The sequence below is a fragment of the Cuculus canorus genome, chromosome 4 (assembly GCF_017976375.1).
Source record: "Cuculus canorus isolate bCucCan1 chromosome 4, bCucCan1.pri, whole genome shotgun sequence".
NCBI lineage: Eukaryota > Metazoa > Chordata > Aves > Cuculiformes > Cuculidae > Cuculus > Cuculus canorus.
In genome coordinates, this window is record NC_071404.1 from 9424362 (window position 1) to 9447313 (window position 22952).

The 22952-nt window shown below is 41.0% G+C and overlaps 1 long non-coding RNA gene across 1 annotated transcript; it reads left to right on the forward strand.

Moving 5' to 3' along the window:
- Nucleotides 1–3467: 3467 nt before the first annotated feature.
- Nucleotides 3468–20144, forward strand: LOC128852193 (uncharacterized). The gene is made up of 3 exons (XR_008449899.1): nucleotides 3468–3573; nucleotides 5831–5937; nucleotides 19647–20144. It is a non-coding gene; the product is annotated as an uncharacterized LOC128852193 (long non-coding RNA).
- The last annotated feature ends 2808 nt before the right edge of the window (nucleotides 20145–22952 follow it).

Consider the following 22952-nt stretch of genomic DNA (forward strand, 5'->3'; position numbering starts at 1 on the left):
TTTCATGTTTGGGGTTTTTTTTTCCAATTCCAAAGAGCTGCATTAAAACACCTTATTACCTGTAAGAGTGGAACATCTCCATTCCACTAGAACAATGCAAACGTACCATTATGTTCAAACTCCGTTTTAAGGGCATTTTCATCATTGTATTACTGAACACAAAATCCAAGAGCTGTTGAACTTCATACCTTTCCCTATATCCTCTGTACCTTTCCTAGTGGCATAAGAACAAGCAGGATTTGTCCAAGGTTGAATTGAATCAAACAGCATAAACCCAGACAGTTGGCTGTAGACTCTTGGCAGTGCTATAAACAAATAAAACTTCTCTGTGTTTATCACTTCATTCAGTCCAGATGGATTGTTTTCCCCATACTACAGTCATCATCCTGCATCAATACAAAGCCCTGAATGGTATCTCTATAGCATGTTGCTTCAATGAGGATGACCTAGAGTGGCTGTACTAGTGGTTTTGAAGCTGCCTCTGGATCTCTCATGTGGTTAGGATTGTAAATGTCTGCTGTGGTCTCTATTTCTCTATCTGTCACCCTTTCATTCTCATGTCTTCCAGATTTGCTGGGAGTCTCCTGACTCTGTCTGCTTGAAGGAAGGCTCCGTATAAAGCTCTCCCATGTGTTACAAAAAGATCTGCTTCTGATTTTGCTTTACATAATGCCATGTATATTTTGCAAAAACCTAGGAACTGACAATCAGATTATTGATCACAGACAACAATTCTGTCTCCTCTGTCTCTAATCCTACATCCACCCTGGAAAGTGGTTTTATATTTTTTGAATGAATCTGCAGTGGATGAAAAGCTACAGTCAGATGTATGAGCCTTCACCAGGCAGAATACGGGAAGGAACTTCTCATTTCGTTTGCCTGTCTAATTAGGTTCAGTTGCAGCCTGTATCGTTGCTACAGCTCAAGATATCAGTCTTTCTTGAGAAAAGATTTTATCTGCTCAGTGCTCTACACAAAATCAAGACAGATTTTGCTGGTCCACATTTTGCTCAAGGGAAGTTCAAAGTAGTAAGTACTTCTGCCCACGGCTCCCATCTGCCTGCTGGAAGTGAATTTCAGCAGGCTAAGTGCTGACAGTTGTGTTGGCTGCCTTTGAAAACAGACATCTAGAGCAAGAACAGAGCAAGCAGGAAGGATCCAGGCAAGAAGCTGAGATTTGAAAGGTGGAAAGTTTAAGCTCCTGTCTTGGCCACAGTCCTCCTTGGCCACTCAGGACACAATGATTAGGGCACATTCACAGCACAGAGTAGAAAATTATATATATGTTTATATATATGTACACACACACATATACACCTTGGTTTCATGAGTGATCCATTAGAATGGATCCAAGCAGTTCAGTTCATGGAAAGAGGAGCTAAGCTGCACACATTTGGGGAGGTTTCAAGCTCATCTGGCTCTGCTCCCAGGTATTGTGTCTCTACATTTGTGATAAGCATGTTAACAATTGGCTTTGCTATCACTGACATAGGCATAGCATTGCCCATGTGTGTCTGGGCACCAGCTGAAATCAAGCGAGATCCTGTGTGTCTGCACTCTGCTCGTGACACAAGCCCTTAGTGTCTCCCTGCCTTTGCCCCTTCTAAAACCACAAGCTTTGTAGGTGACACAGAGTTTGCAGTTGCTTTTTAAAGCAGACCTGATTATCTGAACATTCTAAAGATCCTGCACAAAACAGAACTGCTGGGCAAAATCAGGAAAAAAACAGTGGCATCATCCTCCTGGAGTCTCCAATACCACAAGGAAACCTACACCACAGACTGGTTTCAAGGTGTTTCCTCTCCAAACCCCCTTTTAGAGAGCTGAGTAACCTCATGGGCTTTGCACTGGGCTCTGGGCTGGTGTGAGCAGGGTTGCAGGGATACAAAATATGACCCCAGCTTAGCCCAGCCTGACTCTGGCAGGGCTGAGCACAAAGCCACAGAGCCTGTGTGAAAACGCCCTCAGTCAAGCTCATAAAATGTTGTAGTTTGCAGCTGAGAAGGAATAAATTAAGCTAACAAGCATGACAGCTATTTAAAAATAAGAAATCATGTTTCATGGAGTAAAACAACATCTGAGGCCCCAGAGAGTCTGTACTTTGTATTTTTAATAGTCCTTTCACTGCAAAAACCCTCTCCCCTCTGCTTAGTTGGGCTGAAGACCCCAAGTTCAAACATTTCACCAGTGCTCTGTCCTTGGTTTACTGCAGCTCTCATCTTTACTATCACTCTGGATAACTTTCTTTTGTGAGGAGAAGAGTTCATTAGATAGGAATTGATAAACAAAGTGGAGGGTGGAAGCAGAGGTCCCTGCTCCCCAAAGCAGGCTGCCTTTGGGGGTGGGGGTGGCCTCCCACCCAGGATGACTTCGCATGGAGCCCAGCTGCAGCCTGTCTGCAATTGTGTTGGTGGACGGGCTGTCAGAGGGCTGAGCTGTCACACACTGGCCTTTTGAGGAAATTCTGCACTGAGGGTATGAAAAAATCTGCATTTCAGAAAACTTGCAAAGGCAGAGGGTGGCTGGTCACCTTGGGCTGGTGTGCAGTGGGTTTTGGTACCCAGGGAGGGGGTGGGTGCTGGGTTTGCTGCAAGCTCTGGGCTCCAGTGGTGGCAAAGGCTCAAATCCTTAATAGGACGTGAATCCCCAAATGCAGGGGACTTGCAGACTTATTCTCTACAAAAATCTGCATTTTTTTTTTAAACACCATGACATCCATATCCATCAGTGTTGCTAACACACTCCTACCACTCTGCTGCTTTAAGGAGAGCTAAAAGCAATTGAGTATGTGAATACAGTTAAATGTAACTTGGAAGGAATTTGGCAAGGATTGTTAGTAGCTAGCTTCTTCAAAGAAGAAGGGTACATTTCAGGATGTGAAACAGTTAACCTGTGAGACAGATAACCCATGAGACAGATAATCTGTGGCACAATGAAATTAATGAAAAAGAAATCATTATGCAACCAAACAACTTGTTATACATGTTCATTCAGTTGCTCTTTCTCCAGATGAAAAAACAATACTCTTCCCTGCGGTCCTTAAAATTGGCAAAGACAAAAGACAGGGTGTTACCGTTGCTTAAGGCAAAGCAAAAATATTTTTCAGCATGACTTTTTGCAAGGTGACAGCTAAGTGAAAGGGGAAGCTGAGGCATGGGAGTGCAGGGCTGGATACAGGTAAGACCATGGTTTGGTTTTATGCCTAAATCTCTCAGGTGGTTTTATGATTTAAAGCTATCTGGAGCAGAAGCTGATATTCTTTTCTGAAGTTCTAGCAGAAGACCTTCAAAGCAGAGTATTTCTCCATGAGATTTGCCGTCTGTCTCTTCAAAGCAATTCACAGAGACCAAAGGACATGGTTAAAATCGAAGTTCGGCTGAGTATGCTGTGTTTACCTAACCTTCTTCTCTAAATGACAGAAAACAAGAGTGTTTAACTGTTTATCTAAAGAGGACTTGAAGACAAGTAGTTCATTAACCTGTTTGATATTACAGTTTTATTCTCCCAAAGGACAAGAGGAACAGCAGGTCACAAGTGCCCAGAACCAGCAGACCTGGCCTCAATGTGACGCAGGTGAGTTTTCAGAAACAATCACTTGGTGAAACTGAGCAGAAACAGAACTATCCCCAGCTGGCTGCTCTCTGCAAACACCCTTGCTCCTCTCTTGGATTAGGAAGTAAGTTTTCAGGGGCAAAATTAAAATGATTTTGGGGCTGATGGCAATCTGCATGTGATCTAAAATAGAGTTAAGCTGTGTGCTGCAAGTATAAGCCAACTACAGCAGAGCTTGCTGGAACATTTTTCATAGTATGTCTGCTTTCAATGAAAAATACCTTCACAATTGTGATAAAATTTTTCATGGGAAATGTAGCATGTTTTTTTATTTCTTGGATAAAAATCCTGAAAACTATATACAATCAAAGCCATTAATGAGTAATGATCTCAACTTCAAATGCTGAAATGTATTTTCCTTCCTTTACTTTTTTTCCTTTTTTCTTCTTTTCCTATAAAGAAAATACACACTTCTCTGTTTGTTTTGTTTTTTTTTTCTCAAATACCTTTCCATATCTATAGTTTTTCATTGTCTTAGCTGAGGAAAGGAAATAGAGAGGATAATAACAGAGAAAACAATGACAACCTGTATCAAACTCCAATTTTTTTTTCTAAGAAACTGAAATAAAGAAAAATGGTCTAGTCATGGCATGCGCGTTTTCTAAGATCACTCTCGTTCCTCATTTTATTTGAAGATTAAAAAGTTTAATTTTCTCATGCATTTTGAAGACATTTTCTCCTTTTTTTATTCTTTAGGACTGGTGTGACTCCTAACCCTTATATTTTTCTTCACTTTTCCCACTCTGCACTGGAGGAACAGTTTCAAAAGCTGTCAGGAGACTTAGCAGAGTAAATCCTGAAAAAGTCTGAAAAGTAACACAGGCATTGTGGAGCTCCGTCAGGCTCAGCTGGTCTCTACCACTTGCAGCTTGTGCTGGTGTGCAAGGGTTGTGACCACTGTCATGCCAGTGGGCATCTCCCAATGGTGCTCCTTTAAAAAGCTGAGTTAACAGCAATGGTAGACACCAAGAAACAAGGGAGGAGGGGCTGCAACCTGCCCTGTGAGTAGTGCTGCATCCATTGGGTGTTGCCAGCTTATCTCATGGTTTTCAGGGGCTCTTGAAATTAGTCAAATTAATTCATCCATCCCTGCAAGAGAGAAAATGCTCAAGTGGCATTTACCAATGTCACTAAAACTTTAGACTCAATCAGTAGTCAACTGCGATGAAAGAATCCTTGGTGATAGAGAATCTTTGGTCAAAGAGATGCAAATCATGAACGGTTATGCAAGATGATATGTGAGGCTGTCAGGCAAAAAACAATAAACCCCCAAATGATAGAGCTCACCAGACACACCTGCCCTCTCATTTTGAGTTGCTTCATAAAATGCCATCAGCTAGTCAGTCTCTAGCAATGAAACAGTTCCACACTGTTTCAGTCAGCAATTAATTCAGTAGAATAAGAGAGAAGGATACAATTTAGTGTGACATCGACATTCCTGTTCCTCTTTTAATATGGAATTGTACCCCCTTCTCAGAAATACATTGGTAACCTTTGGAGATAAAATGAATTATTTATCTCAATTTTGCAGACATCTCCAAAAGCTGCTACAAAGCAGCAGTCAGGAATATGATCCCACAGCACTTTATCAATGGGAATTGCTATTCTGTTTGTGAGATAGAGCCTGTGGGAACCTCCCTTATCAAAATGAGTTAACAAGCTTTTACTGAAAGTTGGCTGGCTTGAATGATAAAAAGGGTGGAAAAAATGACTGTGATCCTTCTGCCATTAAGCATTAAAGAACTGAATTCTGGTCCAAAGGAAAACCTGATACTCATGTAGGCGAGGGTGAATTTACAATATCTCCTTTTCTCTATGTTGCCCCAAGTTTTCTGGAGAATCCACGTAGCACAGGAGGTCTTAACGCTCAGGGGCTCAGGAGTCTCTGAGCTTTACTAGTCCTACAGAGCAAGGTCAAGTTACCCCTCTGCCCTAGGAAATACTGTGCTTGATAACTGTCTGAGGTCTTTTGTATTCAGAGTATGTTTGAGCATCTCCAAGGCTACTCCAATTCATGCCTGCAATTAAAGCATTACAGGAAAGAGCTCAGGATCTACAAAAACATGAGATTACCTTTTGGCCAATAAGTCAAATAATGAATTAGTCACTGGATCTGGCCCCGAATCTTCAATGTGCTCAATGTTTTGGCTCTCATTTTCCATTTCAGTTGTGGAATGAGGGAGGTCAGAAACATTACAGAACAAATTTTGCTTTCTAGGAGTTTCCAGCACCTTTTTAGTTCACAGAGACATCTCAACCTTCAGTGCATATTCCAACATTCCTCCAAAACTTTGTAGATTGACCACCACTGGTGCCACAGAGAAGGTAAGACCTCAAGAAACATAGGTAAAAGTGATTTTAAGCCTAATGTTCGTATGTGCTACGTAACTTCAGATACTGCCAAAGGAATAATGAGTGCTGCTAAGACAGGTAGTTGACAAAGACACAGAACTGATGTGGTCCATTAAGTGTGGTCCACCACAAATCAATCTTTCCTTGATGTGATTGTTGAGGCACAGTGATGCACGTTCTCCTGCAGGCCTAGGCACAATCACCTTCCAAAGGCATTCCCCAGCTCCTCAGCTTGTGCCGCCACCCAAACAGAATGATGGAGAAACTCGTGCATGGAAAAGAGCATCACACGGACAAAGGCATACAGGCACATGCATGCCCTACAGGCATCTGTGAATTATGAGGCATTAAACCCCTCACAGAACTCTGGTGACTTCATAAACCACAAAAATGATGAAACTTTTACCACATAACAAGAAATGTTCCCCTCTTTTAATTTTATACCCTATATGGAACAGGACCCTCTATTCTTTCTTATGTCCTCCCCGGAGGTTTCCAGATGTTTCTCTCCTCTGCGATGCGCAGGTTATCACACATTTTCCACTTTCTTCCAGTACTTTCACCTGCAGAAAGGTCCCTCTCTATTGCCACCATGTATCCTGTAGCTATTTCTAAACAAGTCTCTTCAGGAGAATGCTAGCAGACAAGTGAAAGTTTGATTCCCTTATACTGCCTGTAGTATTTCCTCATCTTGTAGTAATCTTCACACAGAAGAATTGCATGTTAAATTGAAATCTAAACAGAGGAAAAGCAGCATTATCCATTCATAAATTTATCTTAGTGTGGTTTCTTGCTTAGAGCCAGCAGCTGAAAGATGAGTCACAGCATTTCTTTCAGAAAGAGGTCCAGTCCTGAGAAGAGAGAATTTACTTCCATCCTCAGGAAACACTTCCAATATCTAATTGTGCTAAGTGTAAAAAATTAACATTTTGTTATCTATCAGCTTTTTCCAGACTTCAGCATGCAACCACTAGACCCTATCATGCTTATGCCTGTGTAATTAAAGAAGACTGAACCTTCACATACCCTTTGCCTTTACAGACAGCTGTGATCTGTGACCAAGACACCTCTTAATCTCATCCTGATCAGAAAACTGAAATACTTTAAAATATCCTTGAAATACATGCATTAAATAGAAAAATCAAACCACAGGGAATTCGGAACTATAATGCTGAGGTAGCATAATATTGGATCTCGAATATTCAATGTGTACATAAATATGTAAATTTTAAAGTTTAGCAATTAAAATACCATGCAGACAGAAAGTGCAAAGTAAATTTAACAGCACTCGCTGTTGTTTTGTTATGCTAGGACTCATTTTGCTTAGTTAGGTACTTTTTGTTGCTGTCAATTTGTTTTTCTTGGGAGTTTCCTTAAATCTTAAAAACTTAATTTTGGTCAGTTCTGTCAAATGAACCACAGCCACACACAGGCTGGGTTTCTCGAGCAACATCCCACTCCTGCATGACTCAGGACAAAGACAGACCTGCAGAAAAAAACCAGAATATTCCCCTCCTGCTGGTTACTTCCTCAGGGCAGTGGTCAGTAACCTGAGCACCAGCACAGGAAAACTCTTGGTGAGCCACTTCCTCATTATTGGCAATCCATAATGGCTCGTGAAATCTTCACAGGACGCATGAAGAGCAGTCCATAATGAGGAACTCAGCTTTCACACAAACTACTCAAAGGTAAGGTTTCTCTGCCAAGATAAACAGACAACGACAAACAGGAGTTTACAGAACATCTTGTTTCAAAGACACAAAGAACCAGAAGAAATAGTGATGATGTTTCAGAACTGAAGAACATTTAGATTTCAGACGTATCCACAATCCTTCTCTTTCCTTTTTTCCACTCTCACCAACATTGCTCCATGCTTTTTGCAGTTTACCATTGACTTTTCTTCTATCCTAGTTTTGTCCAAAGCTTCTTATCCCAAGGGCCCAATCTGAGTTCCAAAAGCAAGGAATGGATCTGAACACTAAAGTGCTAGAAGGTCTTCCATTAACCACAAAGGCGACCAGACTGCATATAGGCATGAAATGATACCCATCCATTAGCTTTGACAGCAGCCAAAAAGAAGAAAAATCAGTAGAAATGCAAATATCATCAACTTTTTCTAGATCTGCTGCTCTTAGAACTAAAGATTCCCAGAAGTGAACATATTGCTCATACATCACTTCATTTCTTACATGTTTTGCCATGTGTTCAATACTATAAGGAGTTAATTGCATTTCTTTCCATGTCATTCCACAAGATTTAAAAATCCTAATGCCAGAAGTGGTGAGTTCATGTCAAAGTAAATTCTGGGAAGCAAAAGTCAAAAATGGTATAAAAATATTAGTACTAGTCCAGTAATATATATCTTCAAGTACTACAACTTACCCTAGAGTTATTGCTGCATTCTGAAAAAATCATTAGGACGTTGTAACACTTTTCTACTTGGCACAATTCCTCTTTGCAACAGCTTGGGAAGATACAAAAATCAGTGAAAGACTTTCATATCCAAGTTACGCAATTGTCAACGTGTCCATATTTTAGTCAAAATTCCCTGAGTGACAGAAATGTGACACCCCTTTTGAACTCATTTCCAGTTATTTTTGTTTGTAAATGGTTTTAGGTCATTAATCATCAGAACTTCCTTGAACCATTAACAGAACCGCTGCTCTGCTTGGTTGTTTCTCTTTGAAGGGGATTACAAAACCATTTGCTCTAGTTTCAATCCACATGGGTTCCTGATCTGAATTGCATGCTAAGTTTTGGGACTGAGCAAATTCTTCATCTGGTTTCATGTCAAAACCATCTGAAGTTACAGAGATCTGCACAGAGCAGATGAAGAACCATAAGTTGTCCAAGTTCACTACGTGTTGGTCTGACTATATTTGTTGGAGAAAAGGTAGGAACTAGAGGGTAAATAAGCTAAGTTTCATATAAAACTCAAGACTACGCAAATTTTACATCATTTCAGGTTTCACAGTCAACATATTTAGAACTCTTTTCCCTATCTTTTCATCCAGAAAATGGGACCTGGCTCACAATGTTCTTTAGAAAGACTAGCAGAAGATCAGCTGAGAAAGGAAAATATGCCAAGTTTGTCTTTTAACCACACGAAGTTCCACATATTTTTAATTCAGAGTACTCATGCTTCTTTTATGTTCACTTTCCTAAACAGCCACGCATGCAGATTGGTGGACCTGACATGTCATTTCTCACATTCAAATATTAAATCTAGATGCAATCACAAGCAGAGAGAGAAAACAAGAGAGAATGCCATCATCTATTTGTGCAATCACAAAGCTAGCCAGTGTGTATCGAGTGCTGAGGATCAGAGACTGAGAGGAACAAGTCTTAATTTCTCAAAACTAGTTCTGAAAACACAATTCTCGAAAAAAAATCATCTGATATTTGATGAAAGAATACATCTGAGAAAACCACAATCTGATTGTACTAGCATTAAAAAAAAACTCTAAAAAGATTATACCCTTGTTGGAAAAAGCTACTTTGCCAAATTCTCATTCATCAAACCAGACCTCAGTTTGGTTGGAGATAATTTTATATAGATCATAAATTATTTTAACAACAAAGTTATTATCAAGCAGTACTTATTTCGTGTTCTTTATGAGTTCCTTTTCTTTCAGATGGCTTATTAGAAAGCAAGATCTGAAAGTTCTAGAGGGAATGTTAAAACCTATCTCAACTTCCTGAGCTGCTTCATATGGGCAAAATATCATTGTTCATTGTCTGAACTTACCGTGAGAAGAAATACAAAAGTTTTAGTAGTATCTTCTACTAGAATAATTGGCATAATTGGGACAAATTGATAAGCTTTGGGGTGTACAAGCAGGACCTATAAGAACTAAAATCCTGCTTAAAATTTTCCGTTGATAAACGGCATTACTCACCAATGTGTGTTCTTTTGCTTCATCAAAACACCATCAATCTAGAAAAAAAATCCAGCTAATACTGCCTGGAACAGACATGTTCAAACACTGTTGCAGCTTGTCCCTTCAAGCATGGCAGGGTAACCCTGAAATCCGTGGCCACGATTTGATTTTCTGAACATAGTCATCCAGCACCATTTGAGAAAGCTTAGGATCTGTAAGACACGCACAAGGGCTTGGCATCACACAGGACCTACATGAATCCATGCTTTTCTGGAAGGGCAGTTGGAGGTCAGATGAGCTACAGGAGGTATCTCAGAGGCACTGGGTTTAAGCAATTAAATTCTGCCTATGTATCACATGCAAAGGCCATTGAAACTGGAGCAAGAGTCTGTAAGAGTCTGTAAGAGAAAGGTGATCATTTATGTATGTTTATGCAGATCTATTTCATGCAGAATAAAGCTTTAAAATGGCATGAGAGAACTGATATAAAATGAATAGCTCTTGCTTTCTTCCAAACTTTTAATAAAAGAAGATGTTACTGAGATATTGGAAATAAAATGTTGAAGATTGAGCTTTATAGACAAGGACATATAAGAGCAGTGCATAAACCCGGTTATTGCTGTACCAAAAAAAAGCTGGAAATTGGTTTGAAAGAAAGTAGATCTCTTATAAGTGGTGAGATCCAAACCCCACAGACTGCTTGGGTCCCGATTCTTATTTAGGCACCTAACTTTGTACTGAGACCAACAGTTGATCACATGCCCATGTGATCTCTGGACAACATAAATATGTCTGGAAGTCTTCATTCAGAAGGAATAGGGACCCAAAAAGTGATAGTTCCAGTTATATATATATTTTTTTTCAAAACCTCATCTGAGACGTGATGCTTCCAGGAACATGAAATATGATCAGCATATTCTCCTACAGCTCATAATTTTGTTAACTAGTCATGCCACTAGTGCTGATCATCCTAAAGCTTCTCTAGAGCTAATCCATGGCTCTGAGACACTCCTCCACAGCATGAAATCTCAGGGGTTGTTGTGGATTTGCAGCTCTTGATTATGGCATGGAGAGTCTGATCTGAAGTGAGCTGGTGTGAAAATTGTGCAAAACCCCACAAGTTTTCACATGATATTCATGGACATGAATAAGGTACCTGCTACCTGCTTGAGTCATAACAAATCTGAGGGATGTTTGATTTTCTTTAAATTTCTTCTGCAACCAAATGGGAGCTCCACTTTCTGTGCACACCTGCAGGTCTCCTGCTGAGCAACTGTCAGTATTAGGCAGTATTAAATTAGCCTTGGCATTTCACAGTGTTAACTAATTATAAGCACATCTGTTAAAGAGCAGCAAGAGTAATTTTGCAGAAGGTTGAATATCCAAACGTCAACGTGTTTGATGCACGTGTTTGCTTCACTTTTGAGTGAGGGTGAGATAAATAATTTTTGAAAAATTAGTAATCTTTATTTCTTTTCCAAACAAATGTAAATGCTTCCTCAGCTCCCCTGGGGAACATAGCTGGAATATAGAAAACTCTCAGGGAAGACAAACAAGTCTAAGGGCAAACAATTTAGTGAATCTCTTCATGCCTGTTAAAAATTATTTAAAATAAAAATAAAATTCAGAGAATGCACCAAACTGTGGTCCACACACAGGTCTTGCACCAGGGATTAATGGGAAATAGCTGTCACTACAGCATCATCAATGGCTGGATGTATGCATCCCTTCACGCTTTGTCCAGTCAAGGGCCATGCATGGCTGTAGATGCCTTTTACCTTTTGAACCCTGACTCGGGTCCAGCCTCATGTTTCTGGCATTACAAGAGAACTGTCTTGCTCAGAGAGAAGTTCGTGAGACCGAAATATTTTATTGTTTATCTATTTTAGCAAAGAAAGCAGTGAGAGTAAAAAGGTTACCACTTCATTTACACAACTTTTCTGATTCATGGTAGATGGTTTTATATTATAAGACTGGTTTTCATATTCAAACAAATATCACATTACCACAGAAAATGGGATATAACTACTTGGTGGTCTGAAATCCTGTATTCTGAACCTTTTGTATTAATATGGATAAGAACTAATGATCCTGAAGTCCGTAGGGCTGTGCCGATGTCACAGTCAACTGAGAAGTGGATTCTTTGTCCCTCTGTATTTGTTTGAACTTCAGACTCTCATGGGACTTCTGCTGTGGTTCACACCAGTCCCTCCTTGACCCAAAGACTTCTTGTGTCCCTTCATGTGTCTCTTACAGTCAATTAAAAGCTATTGGCAAAAGAGGGGCCTCTCCAGAGATAACGCTGCTCTGTTAGCCTTTGGTCCCATGAGCAACATCAGCCCAAATTTTATTCCATTGATCTGTCATACTTTATTTTGCATTTAAATGTATTTAACTATCCACAGAAACTGTTTCAACCCCTGGTGTCCAGTAGTTATTTTTGGGGAGAGGTTATACCTGGTGCAAAGCATATGGTTGTTTTGCGCTACGGGTGGGTGAGCTGCAAAGGCCCAACTGCTCATTCAGCAGAAACATCAGCTTCCTGATGGTTTCAGTGTAACAATCACCATTAAATCAGATATCCTGGAGTCATCCTGTCTGCTTTGCAGTGGTGAAAGTCCTGGAAAGCCAGTTTATCTCCTAGCACAGATGCTTGCAGCTCCGCTGGGACTAAAGCTGTGTGCCACATCAACACATTAGCAAAGCTGAGAAAGAAAACTTAAATTCTTTGATGACCAGAGTCTGATATTGGGTTGACCAAACATGGGTGGGAGGCAGGAGCAGAGGGCTTTTGTGAGTCACTGCCACTACCAGCAGCTCATTGCTCCAGACTGTAAGATTTTCCCCGGTACCTCTCTCGTCCCTGCTAGCTCTGCAGTGCTCACAGTTTTCCGGGAGAGAAACCCAACGGCCCTGGGATGCACTTCCTCTGAGATGGACTGAAGTGCATTTTAACCGTGCACCTGGCTTACATACAGCTGTGCAGAGCAAAGCCCTGCACAGTTCAGGAAGGCAGCTGAAGTGAAGTTCAAGCTGATCCACAATGCATCTTGCAGGATAACCGCACTGTAACCAAACTTCAGAAGTGGTTTTCTAGCAGTGAACACAGGCTAGGTGTTAGCACTCATTCCAGCAAAGTCTGTTTATGTGCAGAGTTGCGACAGGCGTGTGGGTAATCAAGGACACCCCAGGTAGTGATGCTGGCGCTGTTTCATGTGCCATACAAATAACAACGTATTCTCTTCTAGTTCATTGCACTGAAATCAGCAGAGAGATAAACTTGGCCTGCTAATGGCTTAGGTGATAACTTTGAACCAGGAATGTTCTGCTACTATGCTGAGTGTATAAAGCCGGATGTGAGTTAAATTTCTGCATGGTTAAAAAAAGAATGGACTAGAGTACAAAGAAACAGCTCTGTTATTGTCTAGACCTCCAGAAAAGAATGGACTAGAGTACAAAGAAACAGCTCTGTTATTGTCTAGACCTCCAGATCATATCCTTAGAGGCAATGGTGCAGTTTATTCCAAGGAGGAAATAAAAACTGCTTGGATAAAAATTTCTGAGACATTCCCATGCTCTTGTGAAAGTGTTTTTAGTATAGAACTACACCACTTCTTCAATAAAAAAGCATGACTCACGCCTCTGCATAGGAGATAAAAGATGTGTAGAAACCATAAAAGCACTAATCCAGTATGCAAAGCCAGCAGAGTCACTTATCTTCATGGAATATTTTAATGTCTGTTTTGTTCTTCCTGGAAAGCTGTGGGATCATTTACACCTTTAAAAAGTCTTAGCCTGTAAATAGGTATCTAAAATATCTTTCCTAAAGCTGGTTCTGTAAAACAGTTTTAAAAGAACATACACAGGATTTAATAAGGCATTCTTGGTTTTAGCACCCTTAGTGTTATATTAACCATATCTTCCTCACACATAAATATAATGGTAAGGAGAAGTGCCTCTAGCAGAAATTGCAGACAGAGACGTGCTGACAGGGTTAGCGTCTTCCTCAGTGTGAATCCTAAAAGATTAGTGGTCCCATAAGTACAGCAATTAGACCCCAGCTCCTTGCTCCAATCTGCCTTGTCTCGCCTTGCATATCTTTCCTTTGGGCCACCTTTCCTTCTGCAATCATGAGCCGCTCCCCAGCAAGCCTTGACGCCCTCCCCAGATGTCACGGAGCCTGCAGTTAGAGCCCATCTTGGCAGACTCATGTCACTTTCCTCCTGAGAAGCCTCTAACCACGCGTGTAGCATGCAAAATCAAGACACTGTCTTTGGCCTAAACTTACTGCAGTCTGAGTGAAGTCTACCATGGTGTAAGTGGCATTTGCATGCAGAGGAGCTTCATTTTGTCTGTGGGTTAAATTAATGAGTGGGACAACAGCCTGACACAGGCAGCCCTCCATGTTCTGGGGACAAACATAGTCATTTGATCTTGTCTTCAGACTGTTTCCCAAGGTAGACATCTCCTCTTTCATCCTCAGCTCCCAGTGGCACGGGGTTGCTACACCAGATGCTTCAGTGGCTTCTGATAAAATTTGATGTGATACGGAACAGCTGGGAGAGCTATCAGGATCTTCAGCAGACAAAAAGAGGAATCTTTGGGATCCGTCTGGCTGACAACACCATAGATGGGAACATTTGGGGTTTTGATTGTCCTGGAGCTTGGGCTTCCTGAAGATGCAGACACACAACTGGGCACCCTACAGATCTTTAAATACACGTGTACACACACACACACACACACACAAATGCAACAGTTGTTACGTATTCAGTAGTTGACCAGCTGTGTTGAAGATGACCTCAGTTAAAAGGTGTCTTTGTAGGCCTCATGCAAAACATGGGTAAGAGTTCCTGGACGTCGATGGCATTCATTACAGAGATCTCTGCTGCTGGCACAGAGTTTGCCGTTAATCTTTAGCTGCAGCACTCTTAATTGCACTTCCTACCAAACTAAGATTCACTAGATACTGCGTCATCTAATATTGTTTTTTAGAAATGCCTACTATATTTTATTGGTATCAACTCAAAGCTGACAATGCAGTTAAGCCTGCAGACCGGGAGAGTGGGGATTTACCATGATGGGACTCCTGTAGGCCTGGACAACAGCAAATCATTAGCAGTGTGCAATACGAGCATTTAATGGGGACATCCCACATCCCATAGTGACTGTTCTGCTGGAGCATAAAAATCAGCAGGCTTTTGTGCACAAATCTCTTGTTGCACACTCTTCTGGTTAGGGAGCTGCTCCAGATTTTGGACCACATGAGAAGATTTATGTGTCACCACTCAGACGTGCCCAATTGGGGTGTGAAAGTTAGGATTTTATGGCAATACTGAAAAGTGAGCATATTCTGGAGGTCATTTAAGCTGCCAAGTTAGGAGGCTGACTGAGACTGTAGCCAGTGCAGATAAATTAGGGCCTCCAGAACTAAGCTAAGTAGCTCTCATGAGGTGCCCACCCAGCTGACGAAAAACCTACATATCTCTCATCATCAATGTTTGATCAGGGCTGTGCAGAGAGGCAAAGTCTATAATTCCACAATTAAATTAACTTTAGGATACTAATTCTGTCTCCTTCCATGGTTGGTCAGCAATTTAAATCCAAGAGAATTTGTATTTTGGAATAGCTGAAAAGTGGAGGCTATAAGTCATTTTTAAGATATTAAACTAATGAATATCCCATTAATTTCTCAAAGGTCTACACTCCTCTGTTCTCTCCTTATCAGCGACCATAGCTTCACTCAGCTCCCACCCACCACTCCCTTATGGGGGATGGAAAAAGGAATTTAATGAGCTGGTTAAATGATTTTATGCTTAGAAGTTGTTTCCACCGTTTATTGCACTTTTGTGCCTATCTACCAGGCATTTGACCACTACTATACACATCCCAAGAGATTAAAGCAGGTTTCTAACTCCTTTTAAGCAAGGAGCAAGTAATGAACTGCAGCAAGGGCTCTCATTACTGGTTGTTTTGCTGTGTTTCGAGATTTAGAGAAAATATTCATCAGGCCCCCAGAAACAGTCCACGCAGTTGTAGTGTGAGACTCATGTTGACCTTGAAAATAGGGCTGCCAGTGGTCCTGCAGAGACCTTTTGGAAAAATTTAAATAGGAGCCCCTGCTTCAAGACAAGTAGACACAAATGGTAGAAGGAGGCACTGTCTTTAAAGTGGCTTCCTGCCATGTTCCATCACAACAGGCTTTTTTAAAGCGAAGGACAAATAGTAGTTCTAGTACCTTATAGAGAATGACCCAGAGCTTCCAGTGGAAGGAGACACCCCCGACTGGAGTTCTGTAAATATGGTGGGCTACTTCCCACACAACTGTGAGGATGAGTAGTGAGATCATTGATGCTGTGTCTGAAATGAAAGGTCTTTGGCTCATATCACAACCAGAAACAGCATCTCCCAGCTCTGCATCATGCCACGTACCACGTTGAAGTGATTAATGTACATCTGTTGGTACACAGAAAATAGTTTGGAAGCCTCTATGCAGGCTTTGTAAAAGTGACAAGGACTGGGTTACTACGTGGTTAATAACGTTGTGTGTTGCACTATAATGTATTGATACTGTATATTAATGTCATCAATCATTACTGTCATGCATTTCGCAACATTACATGGAGGAAGAAACCTTAGGCCTTTTAATAGGTAAATGCAAGGGTCAAATGGTAAAATCACGTGCTGCCCCGTCAGCATTAGTGCAGAATGTGAAAAAGCCATCTCTGCTTAATATGATGGTTAAACATTTTAAGAAACTTAAGAATATATTCTTAATTAGCACGATACTGTCCTGAATTGCTCAGTAAAAAGGAAAAAAAAAGTCACATGGGAGCAGTTAGAGTCAGGCTATGCAGGGAGGGGAAATCTTTGAAGGCTGTTTCCTGGCTCTTGGTTCTCCAGCAGAAAGCCTTCTATGAAAATCTCCCCACAGGAATATTAATGGGACTTGTGTAGGGACACTTCTTTAAATTAGACATTTATTCTCTGCTCCCTCCTTCCTCCCAGTAACCTTACTGGTATAACAAGCCTCAACATCTTTTCAAAAGCATTTTAAGCTGCTCGAGCTGCAAGCTTTACAGAAGAGTGGAGAGTTACTACCCCTCCCTCAGAGGCTGCTGTGTGTGAGGAGATTTTACGCTATAACTCTGAAGAAACTACATTTAGTGAACTCAGGAAATGAGTAATCGCTGTCGGACTGCAACGCACACACGCACATTGAAATATTCTTCGGCTAATGGTGTCACTGTGCTCAGCACGTGGATTCAGGAGGAGGAGGTAAAACCCACAGATACTGACCTTTATTCTGGTCCTCGGGGGTGATCTGCACCTCCCAGAATCTGTCAAAACTTGTAATTCCTTGGCAGCTTTTTCCCCTATCACAGATATCTTTCCATCCATCTTTATTTCTGTACATCTTTCTTTCAGTTAATTTTCTCTTTTTACTTTTTCCTTCTTTCTTTCCTTCTTTTTCCTGCCTCAGTGCCTTGCCTTGCCTCACTCTGCCACCTTCCTAATTCAAAGACACCCAACTTCCAAAGTTTATATCTGTGTACAACATCTTCACACGCACAAATAAAGTCACTTCCAAGCTTTGGCATTTGCAGGAGTTGAGCCTGAAGTGTTAAAGAACAAACACTTTCCGATCAGCCATTCCGTTGATAACAGATGGCCCAATCTATGCTCCAAGACTGTCTTTAACTCTGTCTGACCCAACATAAAACCAAATGTTCATAAACTGCAGTTCTCCATACCCCAAGATGTCCATTTTTGGCTGTAAATCTGGAGCACATGCTGTTATCTGAGATTTGTAACAGTCACGTGCGATACAGGGAAGCGCGTTAGCTAACTTGGGAGGAATCTGATCAGCACAGACAAATCAGTGCTCCCTTCAACAACTTCAGCTTCTTCTGAGAAACTTTCTCTGCCAGTATTTTCAGTGTGATAACGTTATTTTTTTATTTCCCTGGATAGTGCCTCACCTTATACCTTGAGTAAACGTACCAAACCAAGCCATAGGAATTATACGCATTAAAGGCCACAGAAATCACACTGCACTTGGATGGGAAGGGAATCCCTGAATAACACCAGCATCTGGGTCCAAGATCTGCAAGGATGAATGCTGCCTTTTTCCATTGGCATTAGCGCTGCCTCAAGGGCAGGAGAGCACAGAAAAAATGCCAGATGCAGAGTCCAGAGAAGCTACTGAAATAACACCTTGAAGTTAATGAATTATGAGGAAACATAACACAGCTCAGATGTCTGGCTGAGACCACTCTTCTCCAGCATTTGTTTAATGTGCTCCTAATGGATTGTGATCACACACTGCTACTGCAAACGGAACGGGAAGATAGATGTGACTGGATCTTTGGCACCCCCTCATCTCAGGAGGAAAATTGCTAAATCTGCTATTTTGGATAAAGTCACAAATTCTGTTAATCAAAAAGACACAAACACATACAAATCACCTTTCTTATAAAAAATGAAACTTTTGTCTTAGGCATCAAAACAAGAAAATGAGAGACAATGTATTTTTAAGGAGTCCATAAAATTAACAAACGTTCAGGTTTCATTGATGCTAAAAACAGCCTTTTCATGGGCATTATTTTTTGCAGGGTAGGGAGAAGGGAAGCTTCTAATCTGTTTATACTAGGATTAATATTAGGAGTGAGTTAGTTTTTCCAAGGTTCAGCAGAGCATGAGGGGGAAAACAAAACAAAACTCATTTTCAGGAATGTTTACCAATGGGTTCTGGTCATGACTTGTGTTTTGAAACTTGGGAGGCCTGTTCTTGAGCCTTACTGTTAGTGTTTAACTTTAGGATTAGGAATTATTGAGTTAGGTTCATTAAAATAGCTGGGTTTTGTCCTTCGAAAATTTAAGAAAACATGGTGTAAGCCTTGGAAGCGAGATCTCTTTCTGGGTAACAACAGTCTCATTCAGCTCTTAGCATATGTCTGTCTTTGTTTCAGAAACCTGTGTTAAAATAAGGGTAAGGCTTCCCATTCCAGCAGAATCATCAACTCTGTTCTCAGGGATTTACATAGCTCTCAATAATGCCAGTTTAAAGCCTTGAGAAACCTACTGAGCTCCCAGCATGTTAAAACTACTGTAAGGGTAATGGGGGTCAGTTCTTCCCTAAATTTAGTATTCAGTTCCCAGTTTGAGGATGGGAAGGGGAAAATGCCAACATCACAGACAGGATAAGGCTGGCAAAGGGCATCTCTGAACTCTCTCTGCTGACTAATGGAAGAACATACTAAAATATTCCAAAAAAAAAAAACAACCAAAAAACCTTGAGGAGAGACTACTCACAGATGTCAGCATGAGGATGATCTCCTCAGAATGCCTGAAGAGGCCAAAAGTGGTTGTCCTGCTGCAGTGGGTTATTCTGCAAAGAGCAGACTGCATGTCTGTGCCCTGGTGCAGGTGGAGGACGAAGGATCCTTCAAGGGGCACACCTCACTCCTTGAGCTTCCCAATGACTTGCAACAGTCTGTGTAGCTTTGTGTTGACTGCATAGTATTATCCTTGCATTTCCATCCTCAGCAAGGACCAGTTCTGCCTTCAGCCACAAAGTAAATTAATTCAAAGCAGCTGTCCCATTATAACGCAGACTAAGACCAACCTCAACTTGTCTACGTGCGGTTGCACTCACAAATGTCTCATTAATTGCAAACAGTCCCTAGTGGGCTTCTGTTTCAAGAAGTGTTTTAGAAGTTTTGGTCACTGCATATAAAATCGTGCTCTCCTCTGTTTTGGGTGTTTCACAGCAACTCAACTCTTTTTTTTAATCTGCAGCCCAACCAGCTGACTGGATCTGGCAGGAAGACAATGAATTAATCCATTTTACGATGACTTTCAAAGTTTCAAAATGTGTTTTGGATCTGCCTTGGAGTGAAAACAAAACCTTCTGAACTCTTTCATACAATGAAATCATGTCAAGACCATTTTTGCCTGGGAAGGCTCTGAGGTTGCCTCCATGGTGCAGACTATGAAGACAGCCTCGTTATTGCCCCTGGAGGCCAGGTGGCTGCTTATTGCTCTGAAAATGGCAGCTCAGCGACATCTAAAAACATAACGATGTTTTCAGATCCAGGCATACAAGATAGTTCCTACTCTGGATATTTTCTTCTAGGTAGGATATCTACTGTGACTTGTGAATCCTTGGGAATAACTCAGTTCCTCATGATGGTGTAAGGTCACAGTGATCTTGGGTTTCTGTGACAACAAACCAGCCGTGGGCAAAGTGGACTGGGATCTCAGTTCCCAGCCTAACCTTTCACTTTTACAGATACCACCAACTTACTGATGTAGATACCATTCTTCTCATGTTTCTACAGGCAGAGATACTGCATGGTACAATAAATAAATAAATAAGAAAAGAAAGAATCTGCCTTATCAGTCTTGAAACCACTTCTTTTTCCTCCCTTGTTTTTTTAGCCTTCCAACTACTCTGCTTCGTTCGTTGCTGAAGATAGATAGGCTCACTGACAAATGCAAGCCCCGGTCCAGAAAAAAAACAATCTTGAGTTATTTTTTCCAGGTGGAGACCCTGACTATGTTAGAGCAAATGCCTTATTTGCACTCAGTGGTATATGTCAGCTCTCACGTAGTTTCAGATCTGCCAGGAGTTACACCACTATTAGATTATAGCATACTTGATTTTGAAGACAGGAGAAGCTAGGCTACTGTAATCATCATTTAAACAATATGCTTTTGCTTTGTTGAATGGCAGGTTCCCATTCACATGTAGCATATCATGTGAACACACTGCTTTTGGGATGAAAACTTTTTTTTTTTTTAGCTGAAATACTCTTTCTTTTTGCCTAAACCCCCATGACTTCAGGTAGAGAGGGGCAGAAGAAAATTGTGACACGTATTTATTGATCTTTTGAGCACAGGGGCTTCCTGTGAAATATGACCCCACATGTCAGGTGAAAGCACAAAGCTTATCCCTGAAGAACTTTCAGTCTGAATAGAAAACAGTAGAAAAATCATATGTTTAGTATATTATATTATTTTACTAATGGAACAACAAACCAGTGAGAGAGTGGGTGTTTTATCAGAAATAAGTGTAGTTGAAAAGAAACCCTCTCTGGGAAGGCAGTCAGATTCACTGCCAGCAAGATTATCTTTCTTAGTTATTATCTTTCCAAAAGATTTCACATAATAAATCCTGCCATTCCAGTTGATTATACATTAAGTGGAAAAAGCAACCTACTTGTCACATAAATTATTAGAGCAGATCTGACAACAGTTACACGTAAGGATTCATTGTCTGTTTTTCATTCTCTCTGATATTGTGATGTTCATGAAGTCCATGTGGTTCGCTCATCCATTACGTTCGCAATATCCATTACCTGCTCTTGCTACCTCATAGACTGATTATTTCCGTACGTTGCTGTAGAGCTCATCTTATACGCTACGATAAACTAGGTGTCCAGAGTCAGATGCAAACCTGGTACCCAATCAACTGGACATCAAGGGATTGTCCAAAGAGCTGGCTTTGCAGCAGGCAAACACTGAATGCCCAACAGTCCTTCCACACCTATGTTAGTTATTTTTCCACTGCCTCTCCATCTTCTTTTTTCCCCATCAAACATAAATGGACACCTATGATTTCTTGGCCACAGATTACATGGTTTATATTTCAAGAAAGCCATTTTTAATAAAGATGACGGTTTCATGTAAGCATCCAGTGAACTCATACTGTCTTCTTCAATGTTTATACTCACTTATTGTGCTCTACTGTTCTCAAATAATTACATAACTAGCCACGGCCATTTCAAACAGCCCTTCAACCCACATCAGCCTCGTATATAAACATTGGTGCTTTATACAGTCATTTTGTATTAAATTTGTCTGCAGGGCAACAGTTTGCTCTACCGTATTCTTTTTGTGAGATGATTCATGCAGCGGTTAAGATTCAAAGTGCTTTTGATTTCCTTGCAAACAGTCTGCCTGCCTTCTCTGCTATCTGTAGCCCAAGATCTAAGGAGGGGTTGCCCAGTATGGTCTGTATCCAGAGTCCTGCTAATAAATCACTCAGCTGCATATAAGAGACACAAACAGATCTCAGGCATCTGGAACTCTTGCTCTATAACTGCAGCCACAAAGTCTTCGATCATTTCTTTCAAATGGGTCCAATTTCAGCTCAAGCACCCAGGTCAGACACTGCAACGCTGCATTAATATGGTTCCGTGCCCAAGCAGTGATAATTTGTGTCTCATTTTAGGTCATTACCTTGTGAGTCCTGCCCTGATCATAAATGAAGGAAGATTGAGTCTGTCTGCAAAGGCTCGGAGGCTTTCTGCCCTCTGAGAAGCAGTCCCATGCAGTAAAATAAAAAATAAAAAAGAACATGAAAAACATCCTATTCCAGAAAATGATGCAGGGAATCCAAGCTCTCATGGAGACAAAGCTGTCTCTTTAGGAAAACTTCAGGCATTTTTAAAATCAGGAGTGCTTGAGATGAATCACCATCCAATTCCCCACCTGGCTTTTGGGCAGGGAGGGTGGTGAAATGGTCTTGTAGAAGGGTATGTAGTCCGGACAAGCCTGTTCACCTCACCAAGTGAAAAAAACCCAGAAGGCAATGAATCCCGTCACTGTGAGCAATTAGACACTGTGGGTAAGGACTAGCAGAAGGCATAACCATCATGCAATTCAAAATTTAAGCCCTTTTTAAGCATCCTTATAAGAGAATCATGAGACAGTATTTTGACATGGGGAGGTATTCTCTCCACCTTCGTTGTGAAGCTGTGCAGTTGTACCTCAAAGGATACTGCACACCACCACCCCATATTCTCGCCTGAATGCAAATCAAGGAAGAAAAAAATCCCATGAAATTGTTCTGTTTTCTCTGCAAATATGGAGAAATTGACATTTCTCCCTTTCTCTCACTGTCGGGAGGGGTTATAGTCTTTGCTCTGTGAAAGGGAAAGGATGAACACCTCTGCCCTGAGTAAAGAACATTCTTTTTAGAAGATGTCTCTTTCTCAGGGACACATCCCCTTACTGTACATACATACAAACACCCCTCACACACACGGGCGTCCATGTACACACACACATTTTCTATTTCATTAAAAAACATTCTGCTAA